Here is a 23,657-nt window from a genome sequence, read left to right on the forward strand (position 1 = left end):
CCGTTAAAAATGCAAGAATTTTTTCAAATCAAATCAAAATATCATTGCTCTTGTTCACTAGCGCAGCCAGAAATAATGTCTGGAGGAATTTTTTTTTTTAATCAAAAATATCTTCTGAAATTTTTTTTTTTAAATCAAAATAGCTCTTTCATATGCATAAAATACTGTATTAGAATGCATTCCCCAGGGTTGGCAAAAACCTGTTTTTTTTTAAAAGCCCATGGACCCAGGGTTTTTTGGGTTTTTTTTTAAATAAAACCAAAACCCCCCCCAACTAAAGTTGGGTTTTTTTAACAGAAATGTGCTTTTTTTTTGTCTTTTTTTAGGGAAAATGTAGGGTACTTGTAGCATATTGTAGCGTAAGTATATGGACAAAGCGCAAAAATTGTCTTTGGGTTAGAAACAGCAGGAAAACTAGTTAAAATTCAGCATTTTCTGAAGAAAAGTATAAAAGACGATAAAACCCAAGAATGGTGAAGTTTCAGATTTTTTAGTTTCCATGATTACCAACAGTTAAGGCAAAGTTACTTATTGAGTGATAAAATCTATTGTTTTTTTTAATTACTACATTTTTTTTTTTTTTTTGCATTTTACTTGATAATATTGATTTTTGAGTTTGTCTCAAAAAAGATTTCTCGTAATTTAGGTTTAATTAATTTTGTGTCTAATTTCCTTCCTGCTGATGTTCTGTTTATTTTATATTTTTCTTTGATATATTCAGTTCTCAATTATGGTGTTCTTGCTTGGGGCCAAACAACTAAAAATAATCTAAATAGAATAAATATTTTATTAAAAAGATTTCACAGAATGATTAATAGAGATAATATTGTGGGTAACAGTAATAGGAGCTTTTTAAAGACCGTGGAACAAATTTATAAATATAATGTTGGTATTTTTATGCATGATTTAGTAACAAATGGTTTGAATTCAAAAATAGTAAAAATCCTTGAATTGGTTCATAACTACCCCACTAGAAACCGTGAAAACATTATACCAATAACGCAAAAACAAATCTATTGTTTAATGGCATTAACTCCTACGGACCAAGATTGTGGAACACCTTACCCAATTGTTTAAAAACCATTAATAATCGAAATTTGTTTAAGAATAGGCTAAAAAATTTTATACTCAATTCTACTGCGGTCAATTTAGGATAAAGTAGCATATTCGTTATAGTATGCCTCGGTTCTGTCATAAAATTAGACCTACTTTAATTGCATTACTTGTGTTGTGTTCATGTGTTCTTTGTATGATTATGCATTTATTTTTTGTTAATTTATATTATGTTATAAACTGGCTCTAAATTAAGCTCTTCTCTGAGTGGTGGGAGCTAGTCAGGCTATTGGTATAGTCTTTACTCCCATCTACTCAATCGGGGATTCTCAATTCGACAGAGAGAAATATATTTCTGTTTGTAATTTCTTTTTATTTTATATGTGAAATGCATAAAATATATATATATTTCCCTGATTGAAATAAAATGAATTGAAATGAATATGATTATAATACTTGATAAAATGAAATACTTGATTGTATTTCATTTTGTTCTGCAAAACTACTGTAGAACCTAAAGTAGTTTAAATCCCCTTTTACTGAATTCCAGCTTAATCAAGACATTTCTTGGAATTTTATGTTGCCTGTTTTTCTATTTCTGTGTCAGAGTAAGAAATATTAAACTTTTTTGTAAGATAATGAAAATACTGTACACCCTGTTCTGTTTTCTGTCGACAGTGTGAAAAATTTGCTAATTTCTAAAAAATATACCTTGTTTATTCGAGATTTGTGATGGTTTGCAGAAAATAATTCACATGAAAGCCTTTTAGCTAGTTTCCTCTGTACAATCTACAAATATCGAGAAAATCAGACGCAACAGGACTTAGTCAAGATAATTTGAATAATTTATTGACCAGTTAAGGAATTATACATTTATTTAAAATCTTTGAAGTTTTTTTTAACGCCGTCAAGAGTTAAGAAATACTATTAAAGTTCAAAGTTCATTTTTTATGTCCATTGTCTGTGGTAAAGAACAAATAAAAAATAAGTTTAAATTGTGAAAGTTTTTAAATCAAGTAATTTTTAAAAAAATTTCTCAGAAAATTTAAAAAAACCCAAAAGTGCGCCAAATGATGGGTTTTTTTTAAATGGGTTTTTTCAAAAAAACCCATTGGATCCAACCCAATTGGGGGTTCAATTCGGTCACCCCTGGCATTCCCCCCCCCCCTCCCATTGCTGCGGCACTGATCTTATAAAGGCCGTTTCTATGGACATTTTCGACCCCGGAAAAAACCTGCTTCCCTCTGCATTCCGGTTATTTGCGGGGTATGTGTGGAATATTTCTCGTCCTGCTCGCTTCCGGTGTGAAAACGATGTTTTTACGCAGAATGCATTAGGCAAAAGAAATTCGCCTACTAGCCGCTCAGGATGCTGGGTAAAAACCGCTTTCTCTGGTACAATGGAAAACCTCTTTTTACATGGAAACGGGGAATTTTTCAATCGGTTTTTTGAGGAGCCAGAGCGGGGATTTACCGGATCGAAAAGTGTGTTATGAACGCGGCTGTTGTTAGATTAGTTTTTCATCTCTGCTCATCTATAATCCGTTTACAGGCTAAACTACTTTCTCCAATTTACTGTTTCATATTTGAATTTTGTGAACTTTTAAAAAGCAATGTGTTGTTTATTTTGTATTTGATGTGAAATAGCTTATTCGTTCAATATTTTATCAATAAAGAAGATAACTCAATGAAAAACTCGGAGGTTTTTAGAAACGTTCAACTTTAAATAATCTGAATTTTGTGGTTGTATGTGTTAACGATCCCATAAGCTCATAAATATCATGTAAATATAGACCAGTGAGGAACTCAGACTGGAATATTTCATCTGTTAAATGTACTTAATGTTTGATTTTATTCAAAGTTTATTACGCATGAAATTAATGGTATTTCTCTTTTCTTTTCGCAGATGTTTCTTAGAACAAGAGTCCATTACAAAGCTATACACATTACCATCTCATAGCTGAAGCTACTTCACCGTAGTTTCTCGGCGAATGTGCAAGTTCATTTCATTCATCTGTATATACATATAGAAAGGTAAGGTGTGCGTAGTACAAAAAAAAAAAAAAAAAAAACATAGGATTTTTAGCAACAGCAAAAAAATGAAATAACAAATTTTTTTGCTAAAGCTGGGTTTGAGATCACATGAGTGGTAATTGATGCAAATATAACAGCTTAACTGACATTTTTCTTAAGTATGTGATGAAATTTGTACACAATAACTTTCCCCCAAGAAACACTTCTGATTTGAATTAGACTTACATTATTTATCCCTAAGTATTTTGAGATGTCAAAAAAAAAAAAAAAAAACTTGGTAATTATTTCATTATCAAGTATGGTTTGCTTAAGTAAAACAGATGATTTACTAATATCTGAACAATGAATACATGAACTAAATGTTACTGCCAGTGCTAAATAATGTTTCGTAAACAGATAAACAAAGTAAAGCAAATAATTATGTTCTGAAAAATGTGACACTTTTGCTTTTTTTAAAATTAATTTTCTGTTTTGGTTCCTAAATTGGAAAATAAAATAGCTAAATGAACTATATAAAGTGTGGGGGGGGGGGGGTGCACCCTTGCCCCCCCCCCCCCGAAATGCTCTCTTTCACTTTTGTAAATACACTTTTTTGTGTCTAAAAACCTTGTCATAGAAATGCAATAAATTAGCTTCATACAGAAATGAATATATTAATAAATAAAGAAAAAATATCTGTTTATCCCATAGTAGCAATTAGGTGATGTTATAACTGAATTTTTCTGCATTGAATTCTTATTGTTTTTTTTTATACTAGTGTGATACACAATTTAAAAATGTGGGTTTATTATTCAGTTTACATGATTTAGTGTTGAATGTTAGTTAATAATCTAGAAAATTCACTAAAGGGCTATTCCATTGCGACGGGTGTGACGGGGAGACACTTTTTTTACCGGTTAAACGAAAATTTTGAGCACTAAATCAGTTAACAAATACTAACAAAGAAATTTAATCATGTTTATGCATTTGCTTGAATAATTAAATTGAAGCAAAACTGTGGGACTTTTAAAATTTTTTTAAAGAAATTTTTAAAATCTTGTGATGTTTGCAAGACATGAGTTTTCACCTGCACTCATATTTCTAGAAATTCCTGTGAATATTTTAATGTTTTATGACTAAAGCTTTTTTTTTTTCTATTAGAAGACATTCAAATGAAACTTAATACATGATATTTATAATGAATTTAAATGTTTTTACTTAACAGGAAATTTTTTTTGAGCAATTACGATTGCTTATTGCTTTTATTTGTCTGTTTTTGGCGTCCTATCATTTTACTTTCCCACCAGCACCCTCTGCAGCATCACCGTCAAATGACTCCTCACGATGCTGCTCCTATAGCGAAAGCTGTCTCCAGGTTGCATCCATGTCCTACACACACGCGCATACATACACAACTACACACACAAACACAAACACACACACACACATACATACACAACTACACACACACATACATACAGACACCTACACATACACACACACACAAAAACATACACCACAACTACCCACACATTCATGCATTCACACAGACGCAAACACATATGCCCACTCCACACATACACATACCCCCCCCCCCACACACATTCATACACACAACTACCCACACACTTATACTAGCACACAGACACAAACACACATGCTTACACACACATATCTCCTACGCACAAATGCACATACCCCCACACACAAACGCACACACCTACATACACACACTCGTGATTGCAAAAAATATAATTTGAATTCAAGATGTCAAAATTCAAATTAATTTTTCTTTTTTTTGTGTTGTGACGGGTGTGACAGAATTTGTGACGGATGTGACACTGCAAATCTGCTACTTGGTTGAGCAATTGCTAAAAGAATAGTGATCAGTACAGATGACAAACTTGACAGTAGTAAATATAAATTATATTTCATAAGAAAAAAAGCTAATACTGGGTGTGTATTTTGTTTAGCATTTCTTTAATGGCCATTAACAAAATTAGGTCAAGTGTAGCTTTTTTTGGTAATTAGAAAGAACTTCTTTTTTTTTAAATTTCATCTTTTACGGGGGGAAATCAACAGGGTCATCCATTAGTTTGCATATCTTTACTTATTTTTTTCTTTTTAAAAGTAATATGTAAATTAGTAACAATATAATATTGTAGAGCTTTGTAGTACAGTAGAGTAGACCCTCGTTTTACACGTGGGTTAGGTTCAATGGCAATGCCGCGTAAATTGAGACTTAATAATAGTGTTGAGATAGGGGTTTGACTCCGTAGATAACATAATACTTCATTCTAGTGATGACTAATTGTGTAATAAGTTTAATGTGTACTTATATCGACTTTTATGCACAACATGCATAAAGAGAACATAAATTAATTTCGTGTTCTGTTTATTAAGAAGATCGGGCTATGATAGTCTTTTGGCAGTCATTATGAATTTTTCTCTGTAATTCTTCGCAGAGCATTAATGCATCCTTGACCAATTGCGTCATTTCCATGATAGAATCCTCCTTCACTAACAAATCGGAAAGATCATTTCTATTGTCTAGGAATGACTCAAGATTTTTAATATGAACGTTTTTGGTTGTGTGTCACCCATGCCCGTATACTTGTCAGTTGTGTCCTCCTTTATCACTCCTAAAAGCTCTTCTTCCAGTGAGTCCTGAACTGCGCGAGTTTAATAACTTTACTTCTGGAAAGAGCTCTGGAGCCCATCGCATAAAATGTCTCCAGTGGCCCAAGCTCGATGATTAGCACACCAAAATGCAGTTGATTATGCATAATCACCAGTCTTTAGGAGTTTGGATTTTGATAGAGGGGAAATTTTTATCTCTTTGCATTGCCGCAGCCGCATGAAACCGAAACTCATCCGCGTGAAATAAAATAAAAGTGTCAAATCTTAAACCCGCGTAAAACGAGGGTCTACTGTACTACATTGGCTTGGGTAGTTAGTGAAAAGAAAATTAAAAGCTGCATCAGGTGTGAATATAATCTGACTGGGAGTAAGATATATATTTTGAGTCGCAGTGATAGCTATATTTTAATTTACAATGTAAACTTTGTAGTCTGTAAAGATTATTATCAAAGCTGCTTTCCCAAAAGTTGTCACTTCTCTGAACTTCATTTCTTCATTAATTCAAACTTGCAGACAATATTCACTCAGACTACAGTGTTTGCTTTAATACACAGATCAATTCTTGTCATCTTCACTGCACAACAGGGTTGGCCGGATTGGACCCAATTGGGTTGGACCCAGTGGGGTTTTTTTTGAAAAAATTCATTTGAAAAACCCATTATTTAGCCCATTTTTGGGTTTTTTAAATTTTCTGATGTTTTTAAAAAAAAAATAATTAATTTAAATACTTTCACAATTTAAACTTCTTTTTTATTTGTTCTTCACCCCAGACAATGGACCTAAAAAATGAATTTTATACTTTAATAGAATTTCTTAACTCTTAACGGCATTAAAAAATACTTCAAAGATTTTAAATAAATGTATTTAACTTTTTCTTTAACTGGTCAATAAATAATTCAAATTATCTTGACTAAGTCCTCTCACGTCTGATTTTCTCAATATTTGTATATTGTACAGAGGAAACTACTCTAGCTAAAAGGCTTTCATGTGAATTATTTTTTGCAAACCAACGCATCACAAATCTCGGATAAACACAAGGTATAATTTTTAGAAATTAACAGCTTTTTCAAATGGTCGACAGAAAACAGAACAGGATGTACAGTATTTTCATTATCTTACGAAAAAGTTTTAATATTTCTTACTCTGTACACAATAGATAAAAAGGCAACATAAAATTCAAAGAAATGTCTTGATTAAGCTGGAATTCAGTAAAAAGGGATTTAAACTACTTGAGGTTTTACAGTAGTTTTGCATAACAAAATGAAATACAATAAAGTAGAATGCAGAAAAAAAAAAAAATAGTAATTAAAAACGAACAATAGATTTTACCACCCGAGAAGTAACTTTGCCTTAACTGTTGCTAATCATGGAAACTAAAAAAATCTGAAACTTCACCATTCTTGGGTTTCGTCGTCTTTTGTACTTTTCTTCAGAAAACGCTGAATTTTCCAGCTTTTTTTGCACCAAGACAATTTTTGTGCTTTGTCCATATACTTACGCTACAATATGCTACAAGTGTCCACATTTTCCCTAAAAAAGACAAAAAAAAACCCACATTTCTTTTTAAAAACCCAGCGTTAGTTGGGTTTTTTTTTAAACCCAAAAAACCCTGGGTCGATGGGCTTTTTTAAAAAACCTGGGTTTTTGCCAACCCTGCTGTACAATTAAATAAATGAAAAGAAATCAGTTTGATTTGACTTAGCTCAATTTGACAATGTTGTCTGCATTTCCCACAAATACTTTGGCTGTCACATTCTATACAAAATGGTAAAAAAAAAATCTAATCTCATGTCAGTTGAAAATCCTCTGTCCTGGAAAAAAACACCAGTTATACATCATTTTTGATTGCGTTCTACAGCGATCAGAACATTTTTTTGCTTTTAATGTTATGACAATTCAGTTTCAGATCAGTAATGCTAGCATTTTAAAATGTCCCATGGAGCATATTTGTCATAATACATTAACTTACTTCCATAAGGGAGCAAATTGTATTATCTTCTAACCATGCACAAATTGTAAATGTGATAATTGTTAATGAGACTTTAAATTGCATCCTGAGAACCTGTGCCATAATTTTCGGCAAAGTTTACTTGTTGTGTAATTCCAGTGTACCCTATACTTACTGTATAGGGTACTCTGGAATTACACAACCTGTGTTGAGTAAGTTGACCACCTGTCTAAATAGACATTTTAGAAAGACCTATGAATATTTATGTTTTCATCGAAAAACATTGGGCTTATGTTAAGCCCTAGAAAACGCGCCAAACTTAATTAAGGAGTTACTTTGTTGAAAAGTAGATTACCATTGTTACAAATGTACAAGAAAAAAATCAAAGAATTTAAGTCACTTTTGACTTATTGTGAATTTTTAGGAATTGTTAATGTCAAGGGTTTTTCATAAGCAACGAGACTTTTTTTTTCTTCGATTGATTTACACACATTTTAAATGTGTATGATAATTTAGGCGTCATTCTGGTAAATAATCTCTAAAAATATTTTAAACTTTTTTACTTATTGTTTTAAAGTAATGTTAAACAATGAAATTGAGTTTAAAGTATTCCAATTAGTTAAAAAAATGAATGCATGGGGCAAGAAATGACAAAAAAAAAGTTTTCATTACTACCCTCTATAAGTTGACTACCTGTCTAAGTTGACCACCAAAGTACTGCACCGCAAGTGGTCAACTTACACAGGTTTCACTGTATAACTTTTTATCTCATGAAAAAAATTTGACTGAAGCATTTTCACAAAACAGAATAGTTATAGAAACGTACAGCTGATTACTTACTTCCTTTAAAGCTATTTTACTCCTCTGAAATGTTTCAAGAATTAAATAAAAGTAACTCACTCAATAACCAAAAAACATTTGTTGAAATCCTAGAAATAATTCAAACCTGTCACATTATAAGATTTTCATATTTTTTAAATTTTTTTTAAAAACTACAATGCTAATTTGTTAAGAAATAAAAAGGTTTAATCTCCTATTTTATTTAAAAAGTTTTTAAAAGTTATTTTAATTGCTGTCACACCTGTCCGAATGATTTTGTCAAACCCGTCACACCAAATTTTCCCTGAGAATAAATACTTGAGCAAATTTGAACACTGCAGTCCTCGGCTGGCTGTGTATTCATGGCAGTGGCAGAGCTGGCAGTGTATTTCATGTATTGTACTCCTATTCAGACCTGCAAACATTAGAACTTTTGAAAGTTTCATGTTTTTCCATGAAAGAATGCGTTTGCTATGGTAACTTAAGCATATTTTTTGTGATGGGTGTGACAGCGAAACTTTATAACTTTATTTATACTATAAATCGTGTTAAATATTTTGTTATGAAAAATTAAGTGTTCCAAAGGATAGACAGATGTTACAAATAATAGTATACACACACACATACAAGATTCTCCAGCTTCAAATAGTAATCCTGGGCGAATGAAAATATTATATTTTTCTGAAATACAAGTTTGTTATACTACGTTAACTTTAGGCTAAAAAAAATAATAAAAAGGTTACTTTTATGAAAATTTTTCTTTATATTATCATAAATCTCATGTTATTAGCTTCAATTTGATGTATAACTTGTAGCAATAAAACAAACTCCTCAATTCTGCTGTTAAGAAATGAGTACAAGCATCTTGTTTAAAGATAATTTATATATTTTTTAAAGAAATTTCTGCTTTGTAAAACAAGAAAATACAGTTCTATCACTTGGTCCACTTTTTCTTTTAATGCAATCAGATTTAATTGACTGTCTGTGTCTTTACTCTTCTTATTCTGCAAGTATAACATTCAGTATTTTAATTTCAGGGTATGTAATTTCAAGCAAAATAAATAAATCATTTGAGAATAATAAATTGGGTAGACCGAAGCATGTTTATGCGGAATTTTTTCAATAAATTTTCTAAATATTATGTTTTAACTTAGGAAAATTTAGACATTGCCATTTTATGAAGCAGTTAATGGAGTCAAAATTAGTATATTCAGTTGTTGCTCTGTTTGTATTTTTAACCGTTAAAAAAAATATTTTTGAGTCTAAGTCCGTTGCGTAAACTTGCCCCGGAGACTTTGCACGTTTACGCATATTTATTTTGACACCGGATGTGGTTCTGTTTGTGTTTTAAACATAATGTCTTACCGTCGTTAAAATAAAGCAAATTTATTACAGACTGAATAGTGAATAAAATAAAAGCTGAATGGGCATGAAGACAGCACTACAGGATTGTAGGCTATAAGATAAGAATTTGTAGCTTAATTTTAAAAAAAATGGGGATTTTCGAAACTAAATAGCCTGAAAATACTAAAAAGTTTCGAGCGTCGAAGTGAAGAAAAAAAAGCGTCAGGCACATTTAGAAGAAAGCCACAGTAAGAATGTACGTAAAGGTGCTCAGACGTCTATGCGTAAACTTGCCCCGTCGACAAGTTTGGAATTATTTTTAGCGTGCAAAAAAAGGTAGTAACATTTCAATTTATACAAAAAATATAATTCTCAAAAAAGGATAAAATTATGCCAATTTTCATATATTTGTTCTTTCTTAACTAAGTATTATTTATTCACAACAAGCTTCAAAACGTTCAACTCAAAATTTACTCGACTTGGTTGAAAACAGATTATTCTTTCGGCTAGACTAAAGCTCGACTGATGCTCAAGATATTGGCTAGGGAGCTGCATCAATATGTTATGACTGTTGGCTCTCCAGTTATAACTCGTTTCCGAGAAAGGGCACTGCGTAAGTGTGCGCCGCTACTCTAAATAAAATTTTTAAAAATTTCTCAAGTAAATTCTATTGCAGATATCAAATGTTTAAATAACTAAAATATTGTTTGCTCATGGCATTTTTAATATTAGCTGTGCAAAAATATAAGACTTTCTTTTGTTTTGAAAACTGTATACATAATGCTTTTCCCCCCATTAGAATGAAATACTTTTTTGTTTTTAGATTGGGTAATTCAAGGGGACGCGTTTGAGGCCACAGTTAAGTTTGACTATCAATTGCCTAAATTTGAAGCTTAAAATGCATATGAAGTTTAAAGACAAAACATATTCATGCGAATATTGTGAAAGGACATTTAGTGACACTTTGCACTTAAAAGTTAATTTAAAAGCACACACTGAAGAAAAACTATTCTTGTGAAATTTGTCAAAAGTCATTTTCTCTTTGTGGAAATTTGATGAGCCATTTAAAGATACATACGAAAGAAAAACCATATTCTTGTGAAATTTGTAAAAAGTCATTTGTTCAGATTGGAAATTTAAAGAGCCTTTTAAGGACACATACAAACGAAAAACCATACTCTTGTGAAATTTGTAACAAGTCATTTTCTCAGAGTGGAAGTTTGAGGACCCATTTGGAGACACATACTAAAGAAAACATATTCTTGTGAAATTTATAAAACTCATTTGTTCAGAATGGAAATTTAAAGAGGCATTTGATTACACATACTAAAGAAAATCCGTATTCTTGTGAAATTTGTAAAAAGCAATTTTCTGAGAGTGGAAGTCCAATGAGGTCTTTGAGGACACATACCACAGGAAAACGAGAGTCATGGGAAATTTATAAGAAATTATTTCGTATTAGGGTTTAAGCTGAGTTAAAAAGTTCTTTAGCAAAAAAGCTAAAATGGGGGAAAAAACTTTAGCAAAATGCTAAAATCTTTTGGGGATTAAACATGTTTGCATATCTTCTTGGATGCCGTAATGTGTTTCATTTGCATTTGATAATTGAATTTCAAATTCAACCTAATGCTTCTTAACAAATGTAACACTTAATCTTAATATAAATCAGTAATAAAAATAACATGGACCATAACTGGTTGTGGTGGTATTGATATCAATAGAGAACGTTTCAAATTTCTTGTTTGCTAGATGAAAACTCATATTTTAGCCACATCGATTATTTTTTAGAAAAAAAAGCTCAAAAACCTCTAAATATCAGCAAACGTCGAGACAGCGTTCCATTTTACTCCACAATTTACTAAATGGCGAGTTGATGAGGAAATCTCAACTTTCCAAGAAATCAATGCCACAAAAAGAAAAAAAAAATCTTTGAAATTCGGAAATTTGAGAATGAAGGAGTTTCGACACAACTTCAGTGCGCAAAATGAGCTGCAAAATACTATTTGGAGCAAGGTGTTCGACGGCACAAAATAAGTTGTGAAAAAGTGCGTTCAAAATATTTATCACACGTTTAAAAAAAAGTGAAATACCCAACAGAAGTTCTAAGTGACGACTTTTCAAGAAGCAAACAGATGTTTCCGACTTCATCGCTGCTGAACTCAAATTAGCTAGAGAGCTAAAACTTTGGCTTTTTAATTCGTTTTGCTTTTACCCCTGTATTTGATTTTTGTAGAAAAGTTTAATGTAGTTATTCCCTTCTCAGTATTTGTGTGTGTTTTTTAATTTAGTGAACATGTTTATGAATTGAACATTACCATTACATCATTGATGTAACGATCAATTTTGTTTTAAGTACTACTATGAGACATTTTTTAAAAAACTTAATCAAAAAAGCCATTTGTTTTTTTTTTCTAATTTATTTGAACTTTTCAGATTTATCTATGTTTTATAAAATATGTTGTATGGTTTGTAGTTTAATGAAAGACTCAAGCACCAAAAGTGTTTTCTGGATATTCTCGCGTTGGTTTCACACCAATACACCGATGGTAACAAATACATTTCTGCAGCAATAAATTGCTGCGATAACTACCCCGGCAACATCTATTCCATTTGAGGTCATAGAGAAATCAGCAAATTTGACCTCTTTCATAGAAGTAATTATTAAAATTGGAAATGACATGCTGCCACCATATGAGGGTGAAATCAGAAATGGAAGTCTTTTATAACACAGTCATTATTCATATCTGTAAGAAATTCAGTTAACTCGATTTACTGTTGTATGTAAGTTTGAAATCCGAAAAATGTACTCAATCAGTTGTTGAAAAATGAAACATTTTTTGGACTCTTTAAAAACGTCTTAAAAAATCTAATTTCGATTTTAAGAAATGAGTTAAGACTCAGTTTACAGACAGCTTCCATATTTTTTAAAAAGAATTTCTGCTTGAGGTCCTACAACTGTTTCCTTCCCATAATTAGCCAAAAAAGTGACCCTCTGGCTCTGAATTAAATCCCAAATTAGCCCTTTGAAAACTGGAAACTAATGTACTTGGTTCAGTTTCTTCAGTCACAGATGAAGTTTATTGTCTTTGTCTTTACTCTTCTTTTTCTGCAAGTATACATGCCATACTTTAATTTCCGGATTTATAATTTCAAACAAAATAAATAAATTGTTTGCAGAAAAAAAAACTTTCTGATGCACTGGTGGGAACACAATGATCCCAAAAGCAAGAAAGATTTGTACTAGATAAACAAAATAACGTAGGCCTGTTTATACATCTGAAAGATGACATTGATTCAAATTTCGCGCTTGGCATATAATTGTGACTCTAGTGCCAAACATAGTACTTGCAAACAGGTTGCTTTAATTGTGAGCTGTATAGTTCGTGAGAGTTCTTTTTCTGTGAAATTCAACTTATTGAGTTGATGCTAGCTAAGAATGCCTTAAAGAAGACGAAGAAGCTAATATCAGCAGCTTACTGAGTTTGATTAAGGTCGTGTAGTGGGGCTTTAAGACGCTGGATTTTCTTTCTGCGATGTTGCATAAAGACTTTACCGGAATGTATCCACTGAGCATGCTTGTTGAGAGCAGTGGTCCCGAGATGTACTACCTCAAGAAGATCAGGTTCCGGGTGGCCATGTGACATTTGTGAGGGGGAAAGACTCCCCCAGTAGTGCCCCAGTGCATGAATGTGTCGCATCCTACTGGATCTACAGGAGAAATTTGAGCTGCAGTTGGCACCACAGTGACACCACATATTGTGAGAAATCGGATACTTCAGCTTCACGGACAGTTCTGAGACACGCATGCTTTAGCATGTATGCCACTGATGGCAAAACATTGCCGTTTGGGACGTGAGTTGTGTCAAGCCAGAGCTCATTGGAAGACAGAGTGGAGATCCCCGTTGGGTTTTCTGATGAAGTCCGATTCTGCCTTGGTAGCAGTGAAAGACCTGTGTTGGTCAGAAGGAGGCCAGGGGAACGCCAGCAACTAGACTGACAGTCTGCTGCCTAGACTAACTAGACCTACACCTTTAGTCATGGCCCGAAGAGCAATTTCCTAGGGCTGGGATATCTTTCTCGTGGTTATTCCTAACACGCTGGCTTCATAGTTGTACGTCAGTCTGGTTTTTCAACCTGTAAAATTGCCATTCATGAATCGCACTCAAGTGAGAGTTTTCCAACAGAATAATGCTCCGTCTCACACCGCTGTTGCAAAATAATGTGCTTTACTGTGTGTTGAAATGTTACCTTGGTCTGCGAGATCACCAGATCTGTCTCCTATTGAACACATGTGGGATATCATTGAACGAGAACTCCAGCATTATTTACAGCCGTCACTGACTGTCCCAGAATTGACATAATAAGTTCAACAAGTATGGAGCTCCATATCACAAAATGACATTCAGAACCTTTGTGACGCAATGCATGCAGGTTTGCATTCAAAATGTAGAAGATTCACTGACATTGAAACAGCATTTCTGCCTTGGGAAGCTAAACGGCAGTAACTGCAAATTTTTCTTTTTTTTTTTTTTTTTTTTTGCATATTTGTCATCTATTGTATGTTAGCTTTATTGCACAAGCTTGCTTATTTGGTTTCCGCTAAAAAAAGGGAGCAAAAAAAAAAAAAAAAAGTAATTCCAACATCTCTCCATTGTTAGCATTATATCCAACACATATTTTTTTGGAATATCTTCAAAAACTCATTTCTGCAGATACTGCCGTTGACCTGCCGACGGCAGATTTCACATTTGAACTGTAGTTTCTTGAGTTTAAATTGACCTGTGATCTTGTAAATGTAATCAATGAAACATGTTAACTAGACAAATGCGTGGTCAAAATTTCATTATAATAACTTTTTCTTGGTGTTGGGATTTTTTTCTCGTCAGTGTATTTAAATATCTGAAATATTGTTTACTCACGGCTCTTTAAAAATTAAATTTGAGACACTATAAGACTGTTTTGTTTTGATAACTGTATGCATTTTGTTATTTTCCCATTAGAATAAAATAGTTTCTATTTTTATTTTTAGATTGGAGTTCAATCAAGGGAACTGCAGTTAAGTAGTCTGATCTTGTGAATCCAAATTTTAAGCTAAAAATGCATATGAACATCAAAGATAAATCAGGTTCATGCAAGTATTGTGAAAAGGCATTTAGTTGCACTTCACAATTGAAAGAGCATTTGAGAATACATACTGGAGATAAACCTTATTTGTGTGATCTTTGTGAAAAGACATTTTCTGTGAGGGAAAACTTAAAAGCCCATTTGAGGGCACATACTGAAGAAAAACAATACACTTGTGAAATTTGCAAAAAGTCATGTTCTCGAAGGGAGAATCTAAGAAAGCATTTGCGGATACATACTGAAGAAAAACCGCATTCTTGTGAAATTTGTAAAAAGTCATTTTCTCAGAGTGGGTATTTGAAAGTCCATTTGAGGACACATACAAAAGAAAAACCATATTCATGTGAAATTTGTAAAAATTCATTTTCTCAAAGGGGGACTCTAAAAACGCATTTGGTGACACATACTAAAGAAAAACCGTATTCTTGTGAAATTTGTAAACAATCATTTTCTCATAGTGGAAGTTTAAGGGGGCATTTGAGGACACATACTAAAGAAAAACCACATTCATGTGAAATTTGTAAAAAGTCATTTTCTCACAGCGGAGGTTTAAAAATCCATTTGAGGACACATACTAAAGAAAAACCATACTCTTGTGAAATTTGTGGAAAGTCATTTTCTTTAAGTGGAAATTTAAAGAGCCATTTAAGGATACATACTAAAGAAAAACCATACTCTTGTAAAATTTGTAAGAAGTCATTTGTTCAGAATGGAAATTTAAATAGGCATTTGAGGACACATTCTGAAAAGAAACCATAATCTTGTGAAACTGGTAAAATGTCGTTTTCTCAGAGTGGAAATTTCAAGATCCATTCCACGAGACATGCTAAAGAAAAACAATAATCTTGTGAGTTTTGTAAAAAGTTGTTTTCTCTTAGTAGATATTTGAAAATCCATTTGATGATACATACTGAAGAAAAACCATATTTTTGTAAAATTTGTAAAAAGTCATTTTTCTTATGTGGAGGTTTAAAAGGCCTTTTAGCGACACATACCAAAGAAAAACCACATTCTTGTGAAAAGTCATTTTCTCCTAGTGGAAATTTAAAACGCCATTTGATTATACACGCTAAGGAAAAACCAACCTGAAGTTTTTGAAAATGAATAAATTGGAAATTTGTTTTGAAAATTACTGTACAGAAAGAAGAAACCTTGTATTTTTTACAGTTTTATTGAAAAATATGAAGTTGTGTTTGACAACCAACAAAAATTAGCCTCTTTTAAGACTTTTATTTTCCGGGCTTTACCTATTTGTTCTAATTCCGTTTTACTTTCGTTAGAATTGAATTTTTGACACATACTCCTGACATTTATTTTAACTCTGTCTTTTAACCCTTTTTCCCAAGAATCAGTCATCAGATCGCTAAAGTCATGAAAAAGTTAAAATTTTCTGTCATTTTCCCCAATTAATAAACTGAAATTTTCACAACTTAAACACCTTGTTCAGGAATGTGTTAGAATTGAGCTTTGTAGTATTTCTTGTCAGTGTGGATTGGTATACATAGGACAAACTAACGTGCTCTCTAATTCCGTACAAAAGAACATGAAAGTTATGTCAAAAAACAAGATTTTAAACGTTCCTCCATTGCCCAACATTGTTGGTCCTGCGACAATAACTTCGACTTTTCTTCTGCCAAAATTATCCACTTCCACTTACGATGTAGATTTTTGGTAATCTTACTGGATCTGGAAAAATTCCACTTTTTTAGTTGATTTGTCGAGCACGCCCCTTTTCCCTACAGTTTCTTTACATAAATTTTTTTCAGTGTATGACGTTTTTCCAAGGTGTTATCCTTGCTGTTTTCTGCTGACGTAAAGTTTCCGTTCCGGCCATTTTCTGTCTGTTTACTCGTCCATGTCTTACTTTTTCTGGTTCATTTGTCCGTTGTCAGACTTTAAGTTTCTTCGTTCTTATATGCACTGAAGAAGGGGTTTGTTTTTATAACCCCGAAACAGCTGTTTGCAGACTTTTTTAAAACTCTTTTTAAATGCTTTCATTTTTGCATGCATGCACGTTGTCATATTTTTCTCATTTAGACTGCTAATTTCCACGATTGTTCATTGTGTGACTGTTTTTTGCTCTTATACATCGATGATAGTGATACATCACCACTTGGATATCTATTTTACATAATCCCGTTCTTCTGCGAGCATCTATAGTCGGCTCGGAGGTACACCCTACCCCTTACGTGCTGGAACAATTGGGGAGGTTACACAAAGCCTGATCACAGCGTAAGGCATTTTCGCTGCCAGGTTAGGTTTGCCATAACTGTAGTTTATGCTGCCACTCTTTAATTTTCAGTCCACGTACATCAGCTAGGTCATACTAACACCTTAATTTTAGAACATAATAGCTACTATAAAGAAAAAAATTAAACATAAGAGTGAAGAATAAAAAAGCTGTAAATTAAGGTTGATTAAGGTTGATTTTTAAAAAATAATAAATCACAATGCAAAAGCTCTTAGCCTCACAGGTGTTATTGCTCAGTTACAGCAGTGATCACTTAAAATTAAGCACCAATTTTTTTCTCTTTCGTTAAATTTGGTTTAGTTTCTCTCAGCAGCCCGATCACATAATCCTGAAGTTTGCTTCTGAGTAATTTTTACTAGATTCAGGCTTGTGTGTGTGTGTGGAAATTGCATCAGATTTGAAAATTGTATGTTGTGCAATTTGTTGAGAGGTGAGGCTCGACTGACTAAAAGTGAGGTCCACAATAATTTATAGGCCCCCTGAAGACGTTATGATGGATTGCAGTGGTTGATTTACAAGTTTGCGAGCCGTCGGAATGCATTTTTGGAACCTTTTATCTATCACAGAATTACATAAATGAATTATCATATGCATTTATGATAAATATGATGTCCCTTTGGGACTTCTCATAATTGTAACATGGTAAATTCGCTACTTGCTGAATGAATGGAAGTTCTCCTTTAAGGTAGCTTTTTTTTCCTACTAATAAGTTATTATTTTTTATCATTATTTTAAAAATACGTGTAATTTTATTTTGTAGTAATAATGCTATGCAAAAAACTTTAAGCAATTTGGGGCCCAAGGCCTAGTTGGCTTGTGCGATAATCAGGCCCTGTTGAGAGGTAGGTATAACTAGTGACTTTTGAAAGGTCAGGTATTTAGGCTGTTATTTGCCCTAACTGTAGATCGACTGTTTTTTGCACTATGCATTTTCAGTAGTGCGACCTCTCTGGTGCTCCAATATTTTTATCACATGTTTTAAAAAAAAATGAAATACCAAGCAAAAGTGGAAAGTGACGAATTTTCAAGACGCAAACGGATGTTTCCGACTTCATCGCTGCTCAACTCAAATAGCTAGAGAGCTAAAACTTTGGCTTTTTAACTCATTTTGCATGTTATGCTTATGTATGCTTTTACCCTTGTATTTGATTGTTGTAAAAATATTTAATGTAGTTATTCTCTGCATTGGTGATTTTTTTATTTAGTGAACACGTTTTTAAATTTACATCATCCGTTACATCATTGATGTAACGAATGTTTAATTTTGTTCTTAGTACTACTACAAGACACTTTTTTAAAAAAAATTATTAAAAAAGCTATTTGTTTATTTTTTCAAATTTATTTGAACTGTTTAGTGTTTTTTGTGTTTTTTAAAATATGTTGTATGGTATATTCAGTAAGTTACCGCCCATTAACTTACTGAATACACCATGCCTTGCCTTCAATGTTCGAGTCGAACCAAACCATTGTTTCAGTCACTCGTTTGGTCTGAGCTAATTCTATACTAGCTACCAGTTTGTTTGGCACTCATGGCTTCCTTAAGAGGTTTTTCCATCTCCAGCTCAGTCACTTTCCTATGCCGGGCTGATGAGTGCTAATGAGCACGAAATTGCAGTCCCCGGCTGGAAATGACTGAGATGGTGGTGTATTTCATATTGTATGGTTTGTAACTTTATTAAAGACTCAAGCACCAGAAGTGTTTTCTGGATATTCTGTGTTGTCACACCAATGCGCCGGTGGCAACAAGTACGTTTCTGCATTGCTACCCCGGCAACATCTATTCCATTTTAGAGCATAGATAAACCGGCAAATCCCGACCTCTTTCATAAAAGAAATTATTAAAATCGTAAATGGCATGCTGCGCCGTCAGGATGAAATCAGAAATGAAAGTCTTCTTTTATAACACAGTCGTTATTCATAATTGTAATACACAGTTTATTGTTGTAAGTAAGTTTGCAATCTGAAGAATTTACTAAATCTCTCTCATTTATTGAACAATTCAAAAAAATTTAGACTCTTTAAAAACTTCTTAAAAGATCTAATTTTGATTTTAAGAAATGAGTTTAGGCTCTATTTACAGATGGCTTCTATAGTGTTTAAAAGGAATTTCTTCTTGAGATCCGTCGAATGTTTCCTTCCCATAATTAGCCACAAAGGGACAATCTGGCTCTTAAATAAATCACAAATTCGATTTCTGAGAGCGGGAAACTTCTGCACTTGGTTCAGCTTTTTCTTTTATGTAATCACAGATTTAATTTATTGTCTTTGTCTCTACTCTTCCTTTTCTGCAAGTGAACATGCCGTACTTTTATTTCAGGATTTGTAATTTCAAATGAAACAAATAAATCACTTGAAAAAAAAAATTACTTCTGATGCATTTATTTTGCACTGGCGGAAAAAAAAAAGAATCCCAACATCTATTTAGACTTGTAATCCAATCAATGAACACATTGTAACGTGCGTGTAATATGCGATAATTTTTGACTTCAGAATATTGTTAGGGGTAGTTAGTAAGTAAATAAACTAAAAGTCCCCGACCCTGGGGGTGAGCTAAAAATGGGATGGAGGGGGGGGGGGGAAGAAAATTTTGGGTTTTTCGAGAAAATGTCGGGAACAGTGGAAAAAATGCGTTTTAAATAAAAATTCAAGCTAAGTAAACTTACAATGAAACTGTTTCTGCACATATTTGTCAAATTTCCAATAGTTTTCTTGATATATGTTATAGAAAATCGATGATTTTCGGAAAAATTCTTTCTTTTTGTGAACATTTGCTCCTAGTGCCTCCCAGAATTAGTACTCATGAAAATTGTCAATGATAAAGTTGTAGAGCTTTAAATTTCCTTCAACTGGATATGCTATTTTGCTATATTTTATTCTACAAATCAAAAGTTACAAAATTTCAAACACCCTTTTTCATGGCAAAAAATGGAACACTTGCACAAATTTCACAAATTTCAAACTGACTCGAAAGGATCGCGCAGTTCCTCTTTCTTCAATTAGTTCGACAATCCTGATGGACAATAAAGAAGTATTTGTGTGTTACTACAACACAAATGATGTTTAAGGTGTGGTGGGGGGGGGGGGGGTAACATTATTTATAGACAGCCCTTTACCAAGGAATCGGACGAAGACTTGCAAAATTACGTGTACGCAGTATGAATTGGTGAACTGAGTACGTGCAGAAAGTCAGCACTATACGTACTGTTTAAGGAAATCGATAACGACATTGATTTAATTAAATTTAAATCTGTTGTTACTGAGGATACTTAGTCTACAAAAAGAGACGACTGTATAAACCATATGGACATCAACGTCAGTTAGAAAATTGAAACGACGGCCAAAAAAGGTTTCTGTCCAACTTTCATTATACAGTCAGCTGAATAATCCGTTAATGATGAAGCTGTTGAAAAACAAGACAAATTACGCTCCAAGCTTTAGGTGATGTTGACGTTGATATTGCAAAGACGGATCAAATGGCCTCCTGGGTGTCCTCTTGATAGCCAAATCCCCTACTGATCGCAACATTCTGCCAGAAATCTAAAATCATACAGCATGTATTAGTGATGGGCATAATAGAGTTCTCATAATCGAATCACTCGATTATTCAAGATCATTCAAGAACTCGATTACCATGAGTTCTCGATTATCGTATCTCGAGTTCTCGAGCGATGAACTTGTCGAGTTCTCTAGCGATGAACTTCTCGAGTTCTCCATTGTCACTTTCCAAGTGCTCGAGCAATCAACTGCTCGAGTTCTGGCTTTGAACTTCTCGAGATGTTGAGTTCTCAAAACTCAATCACTTGAACAGTGTATTTTTCGATCGATTTGAGAATCGAATGAACCTCTTAATATAATTGACTTCTGACAGGGGTGCCCACCTAGGAAAGGGGGGGATCATGGTGCAGACTGCGCCATTGACATTTTTAAGGGGGTTTAAGGGGTATTTTTCTTATTTTTTGAGGGGCTCTGTGATATTGAGGGGGGTGCGCCCTTGACCTCAGGGGGCACCCCTGCTTCTGAAGTGATTCAGTTGCAGGGGCGGATCCGTCATTTAGGGGTCAGAGGGCTTTGAAAACTTAATGATTTTACTTATGAATGTGCATGGTTTTTGTTGTCTTCCGAAAAGAAGATGCATTGAGACCCCTTAACCCTTCCCCCAGAAAAATTTGGTAACAGGCTGCGCTGAGGTGCTCACAGTGGAGGTGGGTAATAGTGCAGACCGTGCCTTTGAAATTCTTAATGGACGTTAATCTTTTTTAGGAAGTATCCTTCTTGAGGGGGAGGGGGTCCCTAATTTTAAAAGGTGTGCCAACACACTTATACAAATACAAATACAAAAGTGATGACCAACAACAGGCTCTGGGCCCAGCTAGACTGGTCCTAGTCAATTTAAAATCCCCAGTGAAGATCAATGGCCCTCTTAAAACTATCTACTCTTTTGCTCATGATCACCTCTTCCGGTAAGTTGTTCCAAGATTCCACTACCCTGCTAAAAAAATAATTTTTCCTAATATCCATGTTAGCCTGAGATTCAAATAGCTTAAAACAATGACCCCTTGTCCTGTTTTCAGTGCTAAACTCCAGCCCCGTAACATCTTTCATTCTAATAAATTTAAACAACTGAATCATGTCCCCTCGGTCTCTTCTTTGCTCAAGACTGTACACTTTTAGCCTTCTAAGCTTGGAATCATAGTCTAAATGAGAAAGTCCATTTATTAGCCTTGTAGCCCGCCTTTGAACCCTTTCCAGTACATTGATATTTTTCTTAAGATAAGGAAACCAAAACTGAACAGCATACTCCAAATGAGGTCTTACCAAACTTCTATATAAAGGCAGAACAACCTCTTTAGATTTGTTTGAAATAGATCTATTGATAAACCAAAGCATGTTATTGGCTTTGTTACTAGCTATGCTGCACTGTTGACTAAACTTCAAATCCTGACTTATTAAGGCGCCCAAATGAGTACTTTTTCTGTCTGACTAATGACTGAACCTGAGAACCTGCCTGACTAATGACTGAACCTGAGCACCTGCCTGACTAATGATTGAAACTTGCAAATAATAACTTGTGCACTTATTTCCATGCCCTAAATGTAGCACTTGACATTTCCAACATTAACAGCCATCCCCCCCCCCCCCCCCCCAAGGGTCACACTTCAGCTTGATATTATTTGCGAACTACTTCTGAGGATCTGTTTTTCAGTAATTTCACCATTTTTCTCCATATTTTACACCCTACTAACCTCTATCACACATGTACTCACTTAACCTTACTCTCTCTCTATACTTTGTTACTTACCACACTATTTTTCGCATGCATATTTAGATAAAACTGAAGTTAGTCTGCTTGTGACCACCTTCCTTCGTCTGTTCACAAACCTTCAGAAGTTCTTTAACCCACCAATCCCACTCATTTCTTCACACCATTTTGTAAACATCTTCTTAAAGGTGGTTTATATCTATATTTTTGACCCCACTCTATCCTTTGACACAAAGTGTCACACTTCACATTAGCCTCCACATGCATTGTCACTTGCCACAATACTTTATACTTTTTACATTCATATTTTTGTTTTAAATAAATGTAACTTCAGTCTTCTTGTTATTCCCTTCCTTCTCCTGGTCACAAGATGTCACAATTTTACTAACCCAGCCTTCCCACCAAAAGGTCTACTAAAAGCTCGACATTATATGCAAACTGCTTATGAGGGTCTTTTTTCAGTAATGTACTATTTTTCCCCATTTTTGCTCCAACCCAGTTTTGTCCCAGAGGGTCATACTTCACCTTACCACTCTAATTTTTTCTGTGCATTATTTTATAAAAATGATGTAATGTAACTGTATTTGATAACCCCTGTCTTTGCATGGTCACAAGCTGTCAGAATTCCCCTATCCCACCCTTCCCACACAAAGCTTGTCATCATTTGCAAACAACTTCTTATGAGCCATTTATAAATAATGTCACCATTTACCTCAATGCTTTGGATCTCACTCACCTCTTTATCAAAGAGGGTCACACTTCACTTTACCTCCTCTCCAATTCGTCACACATTACATTACTTTTCAAATGCATATTTTTATGTACATAAAAAAAACATGATGTCAGTCTATTTGTTGCCACTGACCATTCTTCTGGTCACAAGCTTTCAGAATTTGCCTAACCCAGGCCCGAACTGGACAAGTCTGCGATCGCCGAGGGCCCCCGAGCTGAAAGGCCCCCCCCCCCCCAAAAACGGATTTTTTTTAAGCGAAAAATGATAAAACTTTTGATTTCCTCCTTATGCTTTTTGCGAGGATCAGGGTCTGATTACTGAATGAGCCAACAAAGCTGTCGCATTTCCTATGCCGGGCTGATGAGTGCTAACAAGCACGAAACTGCAGTCCTCGGCTGGAATGACTGAGCTGGCGGTGTATTTCACGCATTTCTGCCTTAGCGCTGGCTATAGGGCGGTAACTTATTGAAAAT

The sequence above is a fragment of the Uloborus diversus genome, chromosome 4, assembly GCF_026930045.1.
Source record: "Uloborus diversus isolate 005 chromosome 4, Udiv.v.3.1, whole genome shotgun sequence".
NCBI classification, from domain to species: domain Eukaryota; kingdom Metazoa; phylum Arthropoda; class Arachnida; order Araneae; family Uloboridae; genus Uloborus; species Uloborus diversus.